This window comes from Antechinus flavipes, chromosome 3, assembly GCF_016432865.1.
Source record: "Antechinus flavipes isolate AdamAnt ecotype Samford, QLD, Australia chromosome 3, AdamAnt_v2, whole genome shotgun sequence".
In the NCBI taxonomy this organism is placed as follows: domain Eukaryota; kingdom Metazoa; phylum Chordata; class Mammalia; order Dasyuromorphia; family Dasyuridae; genus Antechinus; species Antechinus flavipes.
In genome coordinates, this window is record NC_067400.1 from 43,584,705 (window position 1) to 43,602,681 (window position 17,977).

Consider the following 17,977-nt stretch of genomic DNA (forward strand, 5'->3'; position numbering starts at 1 on the left):
AAAAAAAATTTGGAACACAAGGTTTTGCAGGGGTGAATGTTGAAAATTATCCATACATATGTTTTGAAAATAAAAAAAAGTTTTAATAAAAAAATAATTTAAAAGATCTGTGGCTTATAGTAGCCACAACCTGGTAAAATCATCTTCTCAGACCAGGTTAAGTGTAGCCAACAAGCCTCAAACCCTGTGGTGAGTTAGGAGGGTGTCTGCCTCATAAAGGTGAAGACTTCCTTCTGAAGAATGGGTAAATGAGAACAATTTGTTCCACAACCACCAAGGTGGCTAAAGTGGGCACTGGGGAGTCCTTAAGCAGGGGTGGATGGAACCGGTCTATGGGCCCTATAAGGCCCTCAAAATTATTGGTATAATCAACCACAGGTGATGATAAGTTATAGCGAGGTTAAAAAACAAAACAAAACAACCACCTCTCACTGCTTGAGTTCTCTAAGTTGATAATTTTGTATGGCCCCCTGAATAATGTTATAAATAACCAAATGGCCATTGGCAGAATAAAAGGATCCCCAGCCCTGGCTAACAGCTTGGTCAGATATCAAAGGTGCTGAGGGCATCCTTCGTATTTTGGATCTTCACCAGTCATGTTGACTTTAGTCCTGCCATTGAACTTTGATGATTTTAGGACGAGAGGTTAATGACTGCGCAACTCTCCCCCACTTAATTCCAAATTATGAGCAAGTCAAGATATCACCTTGTGGTGTCATTGGCATTTTATGAAATAAAGACAAATTTTTGGGGAGGATCTTATGCCGACACTCCCTGTTCAAGTTCAATGTTGGAATGAAATGAGATACTGGTAAATCATTGAGCAGTTAACAAAAGCAGGTTTACTTTCCCCCAACACAGTAAGAATTTAGCTTCTCTGAGCCTACTCCATGCCTTCCCCCCTTCCATAATGAAACCTATTTGGTCAATAGGGTAAAAGCGAAGGATATAGTGACTTGCGGATTGTTCATAAATCCTTGAGTTCACCAGAAAGCTGTGTGAGGGAAATTGGGCCTAATAAGATCTCAGCTTTCTCTCTTTTGGGGGAGCAGCGGCAGTTAGGTGGTACAGTGGATAGGGTACTTGGCAGAAACTCAGGAAGATTCATCTTCCTGAATTCAAATCTGGCCTAAAACACTTAATAGCTATGTGACCCTGGGCAAGGATTTGCCTCAGTTTCCTCATCTGTAAAATGAACAGGAGAAGGAAAACAGCAAACCAATCCAGTTTCTCTTCCAAGAAAACCCCAATCTGGGGCAGTTAGGCAGCACAGTGGATAGAACATCAGGCCTGAAACCAGGAGGTCGTGAGTTCAAATGTGATCTCGGAAACTTAACACTTCGTAGCTGTGTGACTCTGGGCAAGCCACTTAACCCCAACTGCCTCAGCAAAAAGAAAAAAAAAAGCAAACCCCAATTGGGGTCACAAAGCATCACGCACGACTGAACAACGAGGGACCTACAGACAGCTTGAGACCTGCTGCCATAGCCTCGATAATTCTGTCACCTCCACCTTCATACCCATGAATAATTTTATCCATTTTATTAGCAAAGGGGCAATCATGTGCCAGGGGCAAAGTATAGAAGTTCAACAGACAGTTCCTGGTCTCAAAAAGCTTGTTCCATTAAATGACACCATAGAGGTTAAAAAGGGGGAAAAAAATAAGTCACGTAATAGGTAGTAAGTGAGTGGAGGCACAACATCTGGAGGAAGGGTGCAGGGCAGGAGGGATTTCCTAGAGGTGGGAATTAACTTGAGCCTTAGTAAGGGGGGGGGGGAATCCTCTTTCCCCTAGATCTGATTAGTTTCCTCGTCCTCCCCTGCCCTGCTCCCAGCCTTCCTTTGCAGATGGGAGAGATTTCTAATCCCGAGGGGGAAAGAGAAAGCCCAAGGTCCTATAGCTGCTATGTGTCGGAATCAACTTTCGAACCCAGAGCCGGCAGTTGGAAGCTCGCGCCTCTCCAACGCCCCAGTCCCACCTCGAGGCCGGCGGGCTTGCTTCCCACGTGCCTCCCTCCTGCCCCAAACTCCCATAACCGCCGCTTCAGAAGTCCTTGAACTTGCTATCTACAGAAATCTCTTCACACCCGGCCAACAACCATCGGCGCTCTCCATGGGCTAGTATTGAATCGGAAAGACATCTCAGTAAACGGCGGTAAGGAGATGGAAAATGGGTACAGAGTGGTAATTATTTCTGGGGTGGGGGAGAAGCTCTCTGCAGGCGGCGGCCTTGGGGCGGAGCCTTCTGATCTTGCCCTCGGTCCGAGCCTGTGCGGGGCTCCGGAAGCCTAATCCTTCTCCCCCACTCCCCGAAAAATCCCTCTCTCCCAATCTCTAGTCGGGACAATTTTAAACTGTTCTGTGTCCCATCCTTTGGCGGTCTGGTGAAACCTCCGGAGCTCTTCTCAGAAGAGATCAATCTAAAGGAAATCGATTCCATCAAAATCCAGCAATCACAGTATTTTTAACAAACTAATCCACCGAGCTTGGATTAAGGATCCCTGGTCTACACTGTAGCAGCCATCCGGAAAAGGAAGGCTTTTGGATCATCTTAGATCCTCCCTAGACTTTGAATCAACTTCAGACCTCCAGGAATTCCTAATTCAACTTTTATTAAGCGCTTACTGTTCCAGGGTTGGAGCTGCAAAGCATCAATGTAGCCCTTGGCCCAGGACTCGGAGGTGGTGTGTGGGATCCCGCCTATTCCTAGAGAAGAGAACCCAGCTACATACAAAGTTATGTGAAGGCACTACAAGTGTCAGGCTAATAGAGGGGCGACTGGCAAAGTCTAAGGGGGGCGGGAACTAAGGGCTTCTTCATCCTGAGCCTTGCTTTGAAGCATGATAAGGAGTTGAAGAAGGGAGATGCACTACAAGGCAGGCCAGTTTGGAATGGAATGGAGTGTGTGTGTGTGTGTGTGTGTGTGTGTGAGAGAGAGAGAGAGAGAGACAGACAGACAGAGACAGACACACACACATACACACAGAGGAGAGACAGAGACAGAGAAGACAGAGACAGAGAGACAGACAAGAGAGAGAAACAGACAGAGACTAAGAGACACACAGACTGTGTCACACACACACACACACACACACACACACACAGAGAGAAAAGACAGAGATACCCAGAGACAGAGAGATAGAGACAGACAGACAGATACACACACACGGGGAGAGAGAGAGAGAGAGAGAGAGAAAGAGAGAGAGAGACAGAAGACAGAAGACAGAGACAGAAAGACAGACAGAGACAGACAGACACACACAGAGACAGAGACACACACACACACAGAGGGAAGAGAGAGAGAGAGAGAGAGAGAGAAAAGACAGAGACAGAAAGACAGAGACAGAGACAGTGACAGTGACACACAGAGAGGCAGACTGTCTCTCACACACACACACACACACACACACACACACAGAAAAAAGACAGAGACACACACAGAGACAGAGACAGAGAGATAGAGACAGACAAACACACACAGAGACAGACACACAGAAACAGACACACACACACACACACACACACAGAGAGAGAGAGAGAGAGAGAGAAGACAGAGACAGAACAGAGACACAGAGAGAGAGACAGAGACACAGAGAGAGACAGACAGACAGACACACACACAGCGGGAGAGACAGAGACAGAGATAGAGACAGACACACACAACAGAGAGACAGAGAGATAGAGATAGAGACAGAACAGAGACACAGAGACAGAGACCGAGAGAGACAGAGACACAGAGAGACAGACAGACACACACACACACACACAGAGGAGAGACAGACAGAGACAGAGACAGACACAACAGAGAGACAGAGAGATAGAGAGAGATAGAGACAGAACAGAGACACACAGAGACAGAGACCGAGAGAGACAGAGACACAGAGAGAGAGACAGACAGACACACACACACACAGAGGGAGAGACAGACAGAGACAGAGACAGACACAACAGAGAGACAGACAGACAAAGTAAGAGAGGGGGAGAGACAGAGACAGATACACACACACACAGACAGAGACAGAGACAGACAGAGATACAGCAGAGAGACACAGAAACAGACAGACCTACTTCACAAATAAGTATTTTTCATCCTATTATTATTATTCAAGATAAACTTACACAGCCTTTGATGTAGAAGCTTTGGATATTTGGAGATGACTGATATGTCCATTCTGGAACCGAGTGGGATCACTTAATGCTGCGTTTGCTCCACACTTGAGAAAAGTATTTTAAAAGTGGTCATGGCATAGTGACAGTTGGTGAAATTGACTCATATGTCAACAAAGGTTTTGTTTCCTTTCTAATTTTTTCCCTTTCAGCTCTTAGTCCCCCCCAAACCCTTTTATATCTCTCAGATCTTCCTTATTCTTGAATTTAGGGGGAAGTCAATGAGAAGAGAGTCTTCATGATGCCATTGTCCCATGCCATTGCCAGAACAGGAACACATTGGGGGGGGGGGATGTGGAGGATAATTAACTACTTCCCTTCACACATAATCACTTCCAATAAACTGGCCCAACTGTTTACTGTATTACCTTGGTGGAAGCTTAACTTTTTGGGCCCCAGTTTTCTCATCTGTAAAATGGGGGACTCCCCCAAATCCAATGACCATGCTTTTTTAACACAGGATATAAGTGAATCTGCAACACTTAAAAGATATAGTATTCATTATAGGTGGGCTTTTTGGTCTTTTCTTTTTGCCATCATGCCTGAAGATAACAGGAGGTAGGTGTTTAGGAAAACAGACCTTCAAAAGAAGCCTCCAACTTTATCTGATGGGAAGTGTGTGGTTGATCTCCTTGGTAAAGTGATTGCTAGGTCAAATTTATGGAGTTGCAGTGGAAAAAAAAAAAAGAAAAACTTAGAAATCCTGTAGGTAGCTTTGCCTGTGTCTGTTGAACATCACTCTAGGATGCAGTTTGCAGGTTCAGTGCATTCTTATCCTATTCTCAGCCTTCAAGAGGCATTATTGGGACGGGAGAATAGAAAGAAATAATCTCCTAGGAAGTCTGTGGAGCCCTCAGAGGGGAAAGTAAGCCAATGATCCTATGATTTAGAAATATGTTCAGAAATTCTTTTGTGGCTTGCTTAAAAAGTCTTTGTCTTCAATAAATTTGTGTAGCCCTTTTTAGGAATATGTTCAGTTGCTCACAGAAATTCTTTGGGGGCTTGCTTAAAATGTCTTTGTATTTGTGCCAGTCTGTCAATACAGGAACCTGCTGAACACCAAATATACAAAGAAAGGCAAAAGATAGTCTGGCTTCAAAGAGCACACAGTCTGATCATTTGCTAGCCATATAAGGACTACCATGGACAAATCCATCATTCTGCTTCAGTCACTCAGACAAAACCTAGATGTGGCCATTAATTCTTTTGTCCAACTTGACTGTTGGCTATCTCCCATGAGTAAGATTAAAGATTATATTATTTTATCATGAAATAAGGCCTTTGAAGAAAGCCCGCTTTCTTTTTAATACCAGAATGAATTAAACTAAAGAAATAATTTGCTTTCATCATATGAATTTTTAAAAACTAATTTCACCAATGAACTTTTCACCAATTAAAAGAAATTCACATATCCAGTGTTAAAAATAAAAGTGATGGGGGCTTTTCCACAGGGAACTGCATTTAGAGGATATTGTGAGCTATTTATAGTTTTTTTTTTTTAGCACCACAGATGTAAAAATAACTTAATAACTAGCTAGCAGGAAGAATTAATTGAAATGGGAAACTGCCAGATGGTCTGTCTTATCTCCAATATTTACAGCTTTCATCTATAGACTTGCTGATTAAAAAGTTGACAGGAGGGCATCCTTGACCTGGATACAATTATTGGTAGTGACAGCCCTGCCTACGCCTTTGGCTCATATGCATCAGTTTGGATAAAACATTAATAGTTAAGGAAGTTAAAGAAAGGAGAACTTAACCTTTCCCAGGCTAAATGGAAGTAGCTCTTCAGATTTACTCTGTTTCTGGTCATTGGAAAGAGACTCAGGGTTCAATTGGGGTCCTTGTAAGATCCTGTCTCCTTTCATTCCTATATTTATTCGAACAAATACAAATGAACTTTATAACAAAACCACAGGGGAGATGGCCCTTATCCATGATGGTCTATCTCCTCCCTCCATGCCTTTGTGTAGGTGGTCCTGGTGTCTATATTACACTCCCTCCTTGTCCTTTGGCCAGCCCAAAGGGACAGCTGTTGCCTTCCAAAAGTTTACATTATACTTGTAGTAGTTAATCCTGTGTGACTTTGTGATCTCATTTGGGATTTTTTTGGGCAGAGATATTGGAATGGTCCTTCATTTCCTTCCCCAGCTCATTTTACAGATGAGGAAACTGAAGCAAACAGGGTGAAGTGACTTGCCTAGGGTCCCACAGCTAGTAAATGTCTGAAGCCGGATTTGAACTCAGGAACCACAGGCCTGGTACTATCCACTTGACTACCCAGCTAGCCTGCCATTTATTATCACTTCCATTGGCCACATAGCTAATAATTAGCTTCTGACTTAGAATTTGAACTTGAGTTTTGGACCCAATGACTAGTAGTATTTACATTATATGCCTCCTAATTGCCACAGTTCTTTGAAATATTGGATTTCCCATCAAGTGAAAAAGACCTAAGGGCTTTTCATGGAAATAGTTAAAGTAATCTTAGAGACTTGAGCTGAAGGGGCCTTGGAAATCACTTCTTTAAATTGTTCTACTGGTTTTGCTCATCTTATTCTATTTCATTTCAGGAAAAAGTCTTCTCAAACTTAATTTCTTACCACACAATAGTATTTCTTGACGTTGATATACAATAATCTGTTCAAACTTTTCCCAACTGATGGACACTCCTTCAGATTTTAGTTCTTTACTACTAAAAGAAGCACTTGTGCAAATAATTTTCTTATAAATGGATCTTTTCTTTCTTTGATATCTTTGGAGTATAAGACTAGTAGTGATACTGCTGAATGAAAGTGTATGTACAGGTTAGTAATTTTATTCCAAATTACTTTCCAGAATTATTGGACCAATCCACAGTTCAACCAACAGTGAATTAACATACTTTTGTCTTCCTTTAGCATCTTCCACTTATTTCATCTCCACCAATTTGATGGGTGTGAAATTATAACTATATTCAGAGTTCTTTTAATTTGCATTTCTCTAATTATTAGTGATTTAAACATTTTTCACATAGCTATTGATAACTTGGATTTCTTTCTTTGAAAATTGAGCATATCTTTTGGCCATTAATCAACAGAGAAATGGCTCTTATTCTTAAAATTTGAATCCATTCCTCTTATATGATAAAAATCGTATTTATATAAAACTCTTTAAGGTGTGAAAGCATTGTATATATTATCTCATACTCAGAAATGAGATCTTTTTTTTAGAGAAATGATACAAAGTTTTTTTTTTTTCCCCCCAATGGGGCAATCTTTAAATGATAGATTAGAAGGAAGTTGAGAATGATCTTGCTAAATCTTAACTAGATCAATAAATCACCAATTTAATAAATGTCTATAGTGTCCTAGTCACTGCCAAAAGGCTGGAGATACAAAGACACAAGTTAACTAGCCCAAGTAAAGTGAGGGGATGGAACCTCTCCTACGCATAGGACAGTATGACTGGATATGTTTGATCTAGATAGTGGAAGAAATATAAGGGGTCAGATTGTGGAGATCTTTAAATGTTAAGAGTTTATTTGACCGTAGAAGTAATAGGGAGCCACTGGAGTTTACCTAGATGTTAGTAAAATTGCTTTTTGACAGTTGTGGGAAGGATGGTCTGGCGTGATTAGAGATTCGAGGCAGGATGCCCAATCACGAGGCTCTTTCAATAATTGAGGTTTGTGGTATTGAAGATTTTAATTAGGGTGGTGACTGTGAATGAGAAAGAAGGGGACATAGCAAGAGATGAGATAAAATGACAAAATTTGGTCACTGAACATTTGGGATGAGTGAGAAAAAAGGAGTAAAGGATTATGCTAAGGTTAAGAACCTGGGTGACTGATTCTTTCCGCTGTAATGGGGAACTTCAGAAGAGAAGTCAATTTTCACAGGAAATGTAATTATTTCTTCTGAGACAAATTGAATTTGGGATGCCTATGGAATATCCTGTTTGAAATATCTAATAGGCATTTAATGATCCTGGCGTGGAGTACAGGAGACTGTGGCTGCATAAATAGATTTGGGGCTCATCTGCATAGAGATAATAATTGAATCTATGAGAGCTGATGAAGTCACTGAGTGAGAAAGTACAGAGAGAAAAGGGAGTTCAGGACAGAACCTAGTTAGTGTTAAGATTTTTCAGTTGAAGCCAGGCCATAAAGATTGATTCATCAGATCCATCAGAAGTTAGCTTAGAAAACGGCATGGCCATTTGTTCACATTCAGAGTTAACCAGTATGAAGTACAGACGTCCCATTTCTCAGGGGGCAATGAATGGCCTCTGACCAAGTTATTGAGAAAAAAGCGAACGGAAGCTCCGAAGGATGCTTGTGAGCATGGCATTTTGACATTCTAGGCTCGAATCATTTCTTGGATGTTTCTTTCTCTGAGATTGCATTTGAAATGAGTAGACACAGTGGAAAGAGCATCACATCTGCAGTCTTAAGAACCTGCCTCTGAGCCAGATTCTGTCTTCGATTACTTTTTTGATCTTGGGAAAATTACATAATGTCTTTGAATCAGTTTCCTTATCAGCAAGTCCTTTCCAGCTCTAAATCTAAGACCCTATAAGATCCTGTTCTTTAATTGAGCTGACATTTCCTTCTAGGAAGCCAGCCTGTCCTCTCACACAGGAGACACCGTGCCCCGCTATTTAGAATCAGAAAACTAGGATACCTACAAGATGTGGGAGCCAAGAGAAATCACTTTTAACTCTGCTTTGTAATCTATAAACTGGGGAGAGTGATCCTTGTTTTCTATGCCCCTTGGGGTTATAGGTGAGGAAAACATTTCATAAGGTTTAACTTGGTATATAGCCGGGAAAATGTGGTTCAAATCTTGGCTTTGTCCTGTGTAACTGACATCTTGCCATGTCCCATGTCTGAGCCGTAGTTTCTTAACCTATAACATGAGAGGTTGGGTCAGTCAATAAACACTTATTGAGCACCTACTGTTTGCCAATCATTGTGCTGAGGACTGAGGATACATAGAGATGTCAAAAACAGTTCTTGATTTTCAGGAGCTCGTTGTCTAATGGGAAAGACAATATTCAAACAGCTTTGTGCAAACAGATATAGATGGGATAAATTGAAGGCAGCCAACCAAGGGAAAGCACTAGAATTAAGGGACATCCAGAAGGTGGGAGTTTAGCTTGTCCTTGAAGGCTAAGGCTCCCCTGAAGGGAGCCAGAGAAGGCAGGAGACGGAGGTGAGGCGGGGGAGAGCTACAGGCACTTCTTCTGATTCTTATAATTTTCTCATGTGAGTTATTCTAATAGCTGACATTTATAGTGAGCCAGGATCCACAAAGTACTTTATAGTTGTTACCATCTTGATCCACGCAACAGACCAGTGAAGTAAATACTACTGGTATCATTATCCCTGATGCCAGCTGGAATTTGGCCATACAGCTTGGCACGTGACAGGCGGGCGCTGGGACCTGCTCTTTGCTCTTTCCATTACTCCTCAATGCCTGAGCACCTAACAGTGAAAGGCAGCCTCTCCCTGCATGGGACAGGCTGTCACTCACGCCATTCTGGAAGGCGGGTGGTATCCCCCAGCAGTGAAGTGGACCATGCCCTCGAGCTCAGTGCCAACCATCCAATGGAGGGTACTGGGAGATGGAAGTTAATGCTAATGGCCCAGCTTTGTGTGCTGGGGGGCAGCATCCTGGTGGAGGCCCCTGTGCTAACCTACTTTGGTACCTTTCCTTTCCCTGCTTCCTCTGGGTTAACTTCCACTTGGCCCTGAGCTCCCTGATACAGTTGGACCCCTGGCTAAATCCAGATGCTACCTTTGTTGCTTATTGACTATGAGATCTTGCCCAAGTCCCTTTTGTTTCTAAATCTCCTTTTTCTCATCAGTTGCGATTGCCACTGTACTAGAGGTGAGGTTCCCTCCACAATTAGATCCATAACCCCATGATGTTACCTGGGCTTTCTAACTTTCAGAAACTTCCTAAGGACACGAGTATGTGAAATATTCTCTAACAGATAAGAGCTGGTGGGACGAGTGGCTGAGTGACGGATTTGCCATCGGAAAGTCTTGCGTTCAATGCCCATTCTCACGTGTCCCGTTTGAAATTGTTAGCTTTTGGCCACAAGAGGTCAGTATTGCCCTCCTCCTCTCCAAATTCATCACCACAAGGGAAACACCAGATGCCCAATTTTCAGTGAAATTCTCTGGTACCCCATTTCCTGCCCCAAAAATGTATTTGGAAACTAAGGAATAGGAATGTTATTGCTATTAAGTTATTAAATGAGCAGAGAAACTGAGTAGAATCTTCACCACCATTGCCTGCTCTATGATCTTGGGCAGGTCAATGGCTTCCTGGAGATCCAGCTTCCACTTGTAGATTAGATGGATGATCCCACAGATCTCTTGAGCTTGAACATTACGGACAGTTGTAAATATTTTTGTGTGGACTGTTAAAAAAGAGAGAAAAAAGATCTTTCAGTGAATCAAATGAATAAAGAAGGAGTTAGAACGAGAGAGTGAAACATGGATGGAAATAGCCCTAGTGGAAGCTCCCAGCCCTGCTTGTGGTGCCGTGGGAGGCCCTGCATGATTGGGGGAGGGGGTGCTGAAGAACCTTGGAGCTCGAAGGAGCAGGATTTGAATCCTGCTCCGATAGTCACAAGTTCATGAGCATGAACAAATAAGTCTGTTTCTATCCGTCATTTTCATCACCTGTAAAATGAAGCGGCTCCCTGAGATGTGTCCTTTGTTCCTTCTAGCCCTACAAATTATGTGGACTATTTAGAGTATATTATAGGCTCTCTCTACTACGTTCCCATACTATATAAACTCTGTGCTCTACACGCCATGTGTACTATATAGATTATACTAAATGCTTAGAAATTCTGGAAGCCAGTGTTATCTTTGTAGCCGTGTGCTGTGTTTGGATTTCAGGCTCTATCTCTGCCTCTTGATAATTCTGTGATATGACTGCTTTCTCTGGTCCTAAGGTTTCTTTATCAATAAATAGAAAGATATTGGATAATAAGACCTCGAAGGGCAGCTCCAGCTCTAAACCTACAGCCCTGCTTTTAGAAGGGACAAAATTCTGATCACAAAATTAACCTCGGGTGGGAGCAGAACTCTCCGAATATTGGAAGCTGAAGGCTGATAGACTAGGCTGCTCAGCAGCTCCCTATTGCCAGGCGGACAGGATCTTTTGGGCTCTGCTGTATTGGGATGTGAACTTGCTCCGTTTGCCAGAGTTAAGCAGTGGCGATCTTTATTTTCTAGACAGATCAATAGACAACTTCTGAAATGATTAAGGTGAGGAAAGAAAGTTCTTAACAGAGAACATGTTACACACACAGATATGCACACACACACACACACATAGAAAACTTGGGGTGATTGTTTGCTTTTAGAATTTAAAAAAAATAGTGCTTTTAAAAGAAGATAATTAGATGAAATTCATTTGTTTTATATACAATGGTTGGCTTATCTACTTAAAAGTTCCTATAAAAATGGAATACAAAGTTTTTTTTCTTTCAGTTTTACTGTATTCACAGATTTCCATGTATTTACCAAGAAAATATTTCAAAATGCAACTAAGTCTAAACCTTTTTCCTGTCTGAAATCCATAGGTTGAGGATTCCTTCCCCAGTTCTGTTCTTATGTTTGCCTCTTAGCAATGTAATGATTATGTCTAAACAAGGCCAACATAATCCCTCAAAATATAAATTCAGATAAAAGAAAACGAATTTTATCTCCCTGATGCAAAGAAAAGCAAAAAAAAAAAAAAAAAACCCTTACCTGCATTACCTAATGACTTTATTTGCTCCAACGAATATGATCACATAGCTAGAAAGGATAAAAGGCTGTTTTAACTTAGGTGTTCCTAAAAACAAGCTCAGGGCCCTGTCTCTACACAATGTTAAAATAAATGGGTCTTCAAGTTACTGAAGTCTTTTTTGGCAAAACTTAAAGGTAGTGAAGGATAGAGGGCTAGCTTGGAATCAGGAAGACCTGTTTTCAAATCTTGCCCCTCCCTCCCTTCTCTACCTCTCAACTTCTCTCTCTCCCTCTCTGTCTGTCTCTTTCTCATATCCACACTTAGACACACACACACACACTTAGACACACACACACACACACACACATATATAACATATAAATATGTAGCTATAGAATCACTGTTGAGTCCCTTAATCTTTTAGAGTTCTGGACCACTTTCCAAGGCTCTAAATTATTGAGGTACTATCACCTACATCAATAGATTGAGGTTCTACAAAACATTTCCACACACCAGTGAAATCAGATCTCCTCTTAAAATGACAGGACTACTTTGACATCTGCCTTGGCTGACATTATATAGGACATGTGCCCCAAGTGGAAAGGATCATCCGCTCTTACTCTACTCAGGATTGCTATGCCAAGTTATTTGTCTGAGATGAAGGTTTTTGCTGATTTTTTCAAATGTTTGGCAGACTTGAGTTTCTTGACACTTTAATCTTTGCATTGCTGGTACCCAGCACAGTGCTTTGAACATAGTAGTGCTTAGAAAATGTTTGTTGTGGGCATTATTCACCATTCTCCCTTTCCCCTTCCTCACACAGGAACTCCTTGAAAAATGTGAAGTTGAGGGGATCAGTGTGAAGGTCCTCCTCAGCTTGTACCTTGAACATGACTCTCTATTCCATCCAGGTAGGTACTAGCAGCCTTCAGATACTATTCTGCAGCTTTCAGATGCTTGTTGGCATTCTGCACAGCATTCTGTGTAAATATTGGTGACCTGTAACCTGTGGGGAAGGTTAATAATTGGTTATTTTTCACATTTCTCAGTGAATCTTCTCAGTCAGCTCAGAAAATGGCTATTGACTCAGGTAGATTTTGCTTCTTTCTGTGTACTAGCAGAGAATCAGATGAATATCCAAAGTCCTATCAATTCTATTCCATTGGAGCCACAGTTCTTTGAGAGGATCTTTCATGCCATAGTTTTGCATTTTGCACTTGGGAACATTAAGACCACTTATGGTTGACCTGGACAAATGACCAAAAATTTTAGTTGCCCATCCAGTTTTTTAATGTTTTTGTTTTTTGCTTTTCTTCCTCTAGGTTTCTGTGTGCACTCTTTTGTTTGAGCCTTGCCATTGTAGATTTATTTTGTCATAATACTCATTATTTTGACTGTGCAGAACATACATTCTATTCCCATAATTCTAACGTCCCCTTTTAAACCACTTCAGAGACAGCATATTATGTGGTTTCATATTCTCAAATTCCATAGGGGTCTTGGTCTCATCAAGTCTTGGATCATTTCCTTTATTTTGCAACATTTATTTGTAAATACCTGAAGTTGTTTATTAGATCCGTAAGCTGTATTTCCTTCTGTTGTTGCTATTTTTCCTGCTAATTTATCTGTTTACGTTAAAAGCTTCTGAGATTTTTTCTCTTCCTGAAATCTTTGGTACTTATAGTCTCCCCTCCTCCCCCAACCCGCTCCTCGCCAATTTTCCTTATCATTCACTTCTGACTCCCTCCCATCTCTGGTTGTGGTTTACGTAGGGGGTGAATCTCAAAACATCTTAATATCTTCCTATTCTAGGCAATTCACAGTTCATCAGCCTAGATCTGTGTGGATCTTAGATTCAACTGTATGATAGAATTAGCTCCAGCTAGATGCTGTGCTCTATCCTCGGGCTTGTTAGAATGGTGCAAAGCCTTTTCTATGAATTTTGTTCTGGTGGCCTGCCCCATTCCTGTTCCTTAGTTCTCTGGCCTGGCTCCAACAGTTGAAAGCCTGCCTTTTCTGGCAATAGCTAAAACTGATTTTCTTGGCACCTGTAGAGATTGCTGTTGGCAGAGGTTGTTTTTCTCAGCACCAGTTTTAGAATTTCTGGGTTTCAGCCCCAGCAGGGTTTTATGCCCTTGAAGAGCTATGGCCAAGCTGGCTATTAAGATCAAGCAAAATTTTGTAATCTGGAACTGGGTTCCACGTAGAAATGACCAGGATATAGAGCTGGGTTTTGCTGTGAGCCTGTGGAATGTCCTTGGGTCCGGTCCACTAGTATGATCTCTCTCATGTTAGACAATTTGATATGTGTGAATTGGTACTTCAGAGTTGTTTTAATTTGCATTTCTATAGTCAATGGTGATGGAGAACATTTTTTTCATGTGACTATTGATAGCTTTGACTTCTTCTGAAAACTGCCTGTTCATATCCTTTGACCATTTATCAATTGAGTGACTTGTATCTTTATAAATTTCTCAGTTCCCTATATAATAAGAAATGAAGACTTTATCAGAGAAATTTGCTGTAATCTTCCCCTTTCCTGTTTTTAATTTTGGCTGCATTTATTTTGTTTGTGCAAAACCCTTTTAATTTCACGTAACCAGAATTATCCATTTAATTTTCACGATCCCTCTCTTGTCTTTTGTTTGGTCAGAAACTCCTTCCTTACCCATACATCTGACAGGTAAAATGTTCCCTGGTTCCCTAATTTAGTTATATCATCCTTTATGTCTAAAATCATTTATCCATTTTGTCCTTCTTGATATTATAGTATGAGATATAGGGCTATCGCTTTCCAGTTTTCTTGGATGATGAGTTTTTATCCTCAAAGCTTGGATATTTGGGTTTATCAAACAATACACTCCTAGGGTCATTTACTACTGTGTATCTAATCTGTTCATAGCTCTGATCTTCCATTCTGTTTCTTAGCAGGTTTCAGATTGTTTTGAGGATTATCACTTTGTAGCATAGTTTAAAATTTGGTACTGCTAGGCTGCCTTCCTTCACATTGATTCTCTTGATATTCCTGACCTTTATTTCTTTTTTTTTTTTTTTTTTTAATATATAAATTTTATTTTATTTAATAATAACTTCGCATTGACAGAATCCATGCCAGGATAATTTCTACACGACATTATCCCTTGCAATCACTTATGTTTCGTTTTTTCCCCTCCCTCCCTCCTCCCCCCCCCCCAGGATGGCAAGCAGTCCTATATATGCTAAACATGTTGCAGTATATCCTAGATACAATACATATTTGCAGAACCGAACAGTTCTCTTGTTGCACAGGGAGAATTGGATTCAGAAGGTAAAAATAACTCGGGAAGAAAATCAAAAATGCAAATAGTTCACATTCATTTCCCAGTATTCCTTCTTTGGGTGTAGCTGTTTCTGTCCATCATTTCTCCATTGAAACTCAGTTAAGTCTCTTTGTCAGAGAAGTCCACTTCCATCAGAATACATCCTCATACAATATCGTTGTCAAAGTGTATAATGATCTCCTGGTTCTGCTCATCTCACTTAGCATCAGTTCATGTAAGTCTCGCCAGTCCTCTCTGTATTCATCCTGCTGGTCATTTCTTACAGAACAATAATATTCCATAACATTCATATACCACAATTTACCCAGCCATTCTCCAATTGATGGGCATCCATTCATTTTCCAGTTTCTAGCCACTACAAACAGGGCTGCTACAAACATTTTGGCACATACAGGTCCCCTTCCCTTTTTTAGTATCTCTTTGGGGTATAAGCCCAATAGAAACACTGCTGGATCAAAGGGTATGCACAGTTTGATAACTTTTTGGGCATAATTCCAGATCGCTCTCCAGAATGGCTGGATTCGTTCACAACTCCACCAACAATGCATCAGTGTCCCGTTTTCCCGCATCCCCTCCAACATTCATCATTATTTTTTCCTGTCATCTTAGCCAATCTGACAGGTGTGTAGTGATATCTCAGAGTTGTCTTAATTTGCATTTCTCTGATCAATAGTGATTTGGAACACTCTTTCATGTGAGTGGTAATAGTTTCAATTTCTTCATCTGAAAATTGTCTGTTCATATCCTTTGACCATTTATCAATTGGAGAATGGCTTGATTTTTTATAAATTTGAGTCAGTTCTCTATATATTTTGGAAATGAGGCCTTTATCAGAACCTTTAATTGTAAAGATGTTTTCCCAGTTTGTTACTTCCCTACTAATCTTGTTTGCATTCGTTCTGTTTGTACAAAGGCTTTTTAATTTGATATAATCAAAATTTTTTATTTTGTGATCAGTAATGCTGACCTTTATTTCATTATATTTTCTAGCCTTAAAACAATTCTTTGGTATTTTGATTAGTATGCCAGTGAATTAAGTAAATTAATGTAGGCATAGCTGTCATTTTAAGTATACTGACTTAGCCTGTCTTTGTGTGAAAAGTGTTTTATAATTCTGTTCACATAGTCCCTGGATTTGTCTTGGCAGGTAGAGAAAAGAGGAATTCTAAAAGCTGTGATGAACCCTTTGAAATAAACTACTACTCTGAGCCAAGAGCTACCAACTTTGGAAAGTTCCTCATCCTCAGTATGCTCATCAAGAAGTTTTTGGCACAAACCATTCTGGGATTTAGGTTAAGTTCAAAATCCATGTTAGAAAATTAGTTTTAAAAAAGAAAATAAAGTATTCTTTGAGAGTAATATTGGTGTGTACATTCTTAAACTTAAAAAAAAAGTCTGACAATAGTTATAAATGCAAATTGACTTTTTAAAGATACAGCCCCATTTTTGAGTTCTATGAGCACAAGTCAAACTCATTTCTTCAAATAGCTTACAAAATCAGATACTTCATGCTACCCAGTTCTCCCTGGTATAGGGGGAGAATGAACATTTATATCTTTTGGAATACTTGCTTAATTCTTAAGGAAACTTTTAAAAGGAAGCAAATGAAGGCTTTTCACAAAGACTTGTGAGAGTGGAAATGTAACACTGATTTATGGCCAATATTTGATGTCTTGTGGTAATTTTCTTTGCATTATTTGTGATAGGCTTTTTAACTCTTATGTACCACAATCTATGATACTTCCATTTTCTTCTTGATTTCAGTATAATGTACACAAAGAGGAGAAAGAATAATTTAGTGATCCTGTTAGCTTTATTAGAAATGCTTTCTGACCCTCCCTCCAAATAGAAATGTTAAAATACATAGAGATGATTTTGGATAAGTCCTTTTGCCTATTAAGTTATATGCTTATATCTTGTATAGAAACTTTTTTTTAACCCTTTGCATTAGGTATGCCAGTCATGATTAGGAACATAAAAAAATAAAACAATTGAGAAGATGGAACCCATCTTGATTTGGTGAACAGAGGGAAGGAATATGGTACCTACTATGTTCCAGGCACTACATATACTAAGCTCTTTCCACAAATATTACTCCATTTGATCCTCAAAACAACCCTAGGAATTAAATGCTTTTATGATCCTCATTTTACAATTACAAATTGAGGCAAACAGAGATTGACTGACTTGCTCAGGGTCATAAATTTGAACTTGAGTCTTCATAAGTTTGTGATCTGTCCAATGAACTTAAAGCTGTGTAAGCTGAGAAGCCAAAGACCTGAATTCTATTCTTGGTTATGTCGCTATTATTATTAATAATTATTATTATTAAATGGATAATTCTGGTGATGTGAAATTAAAAGGGTTTTGCACAAACAAAATAAATGCAGCCAAAATTAAAAACAGGAAAGGGGAAGATTACAGCAAATTTCTCTGATAAAATCTTCATTTCTTATTATATAGGGAACTGAGAAATTTATAAAGATACAAGTCACTCAATTGATAAATGGTCAAAGGATATGAACAGGATTTGAACTTTAATGTGTGAAGTTCTAGGCTTTGCTTGCTCTTATGTTCTTAAGTCCTTGTTTTCTTTGGACATGCGACATTCAAGGATTTCAGGAGCTGTTCAGGCCAGGAACCTGCAAGCTCAAGTGTGTCCAGGCAGTCTGATCTAGGACAGAGTCTAATAGCTGCCCTCCAATCAGCTTTGCAAATTTCTGATCCCAGTCTGAGGCGAGGTAACAGAATTGT

General features: G+C 40.2%; 1 long non-coding RNA gene across 1 annotated transcript; it reads left to right on the forward strand.

The window, feature by feature from the left end:
- The first annotated feature begins 1,946 nt into the window (after positions 1-1,946).
- Positions 1,947-16,582, forward strand: LOC127557736 (uncharacterized). The gene is made up of 3 exons (XR_007952607.1): positions 1,947-2,155; positions 12,727-12,814; positions 16,371-16,582. It is a non-coding gene; the product is annotated as an uncharacterized LOC127557736 (long non-coding RNA).
- Positions 16,583-17,977: the final 1,395 nt, after the last annotated feature.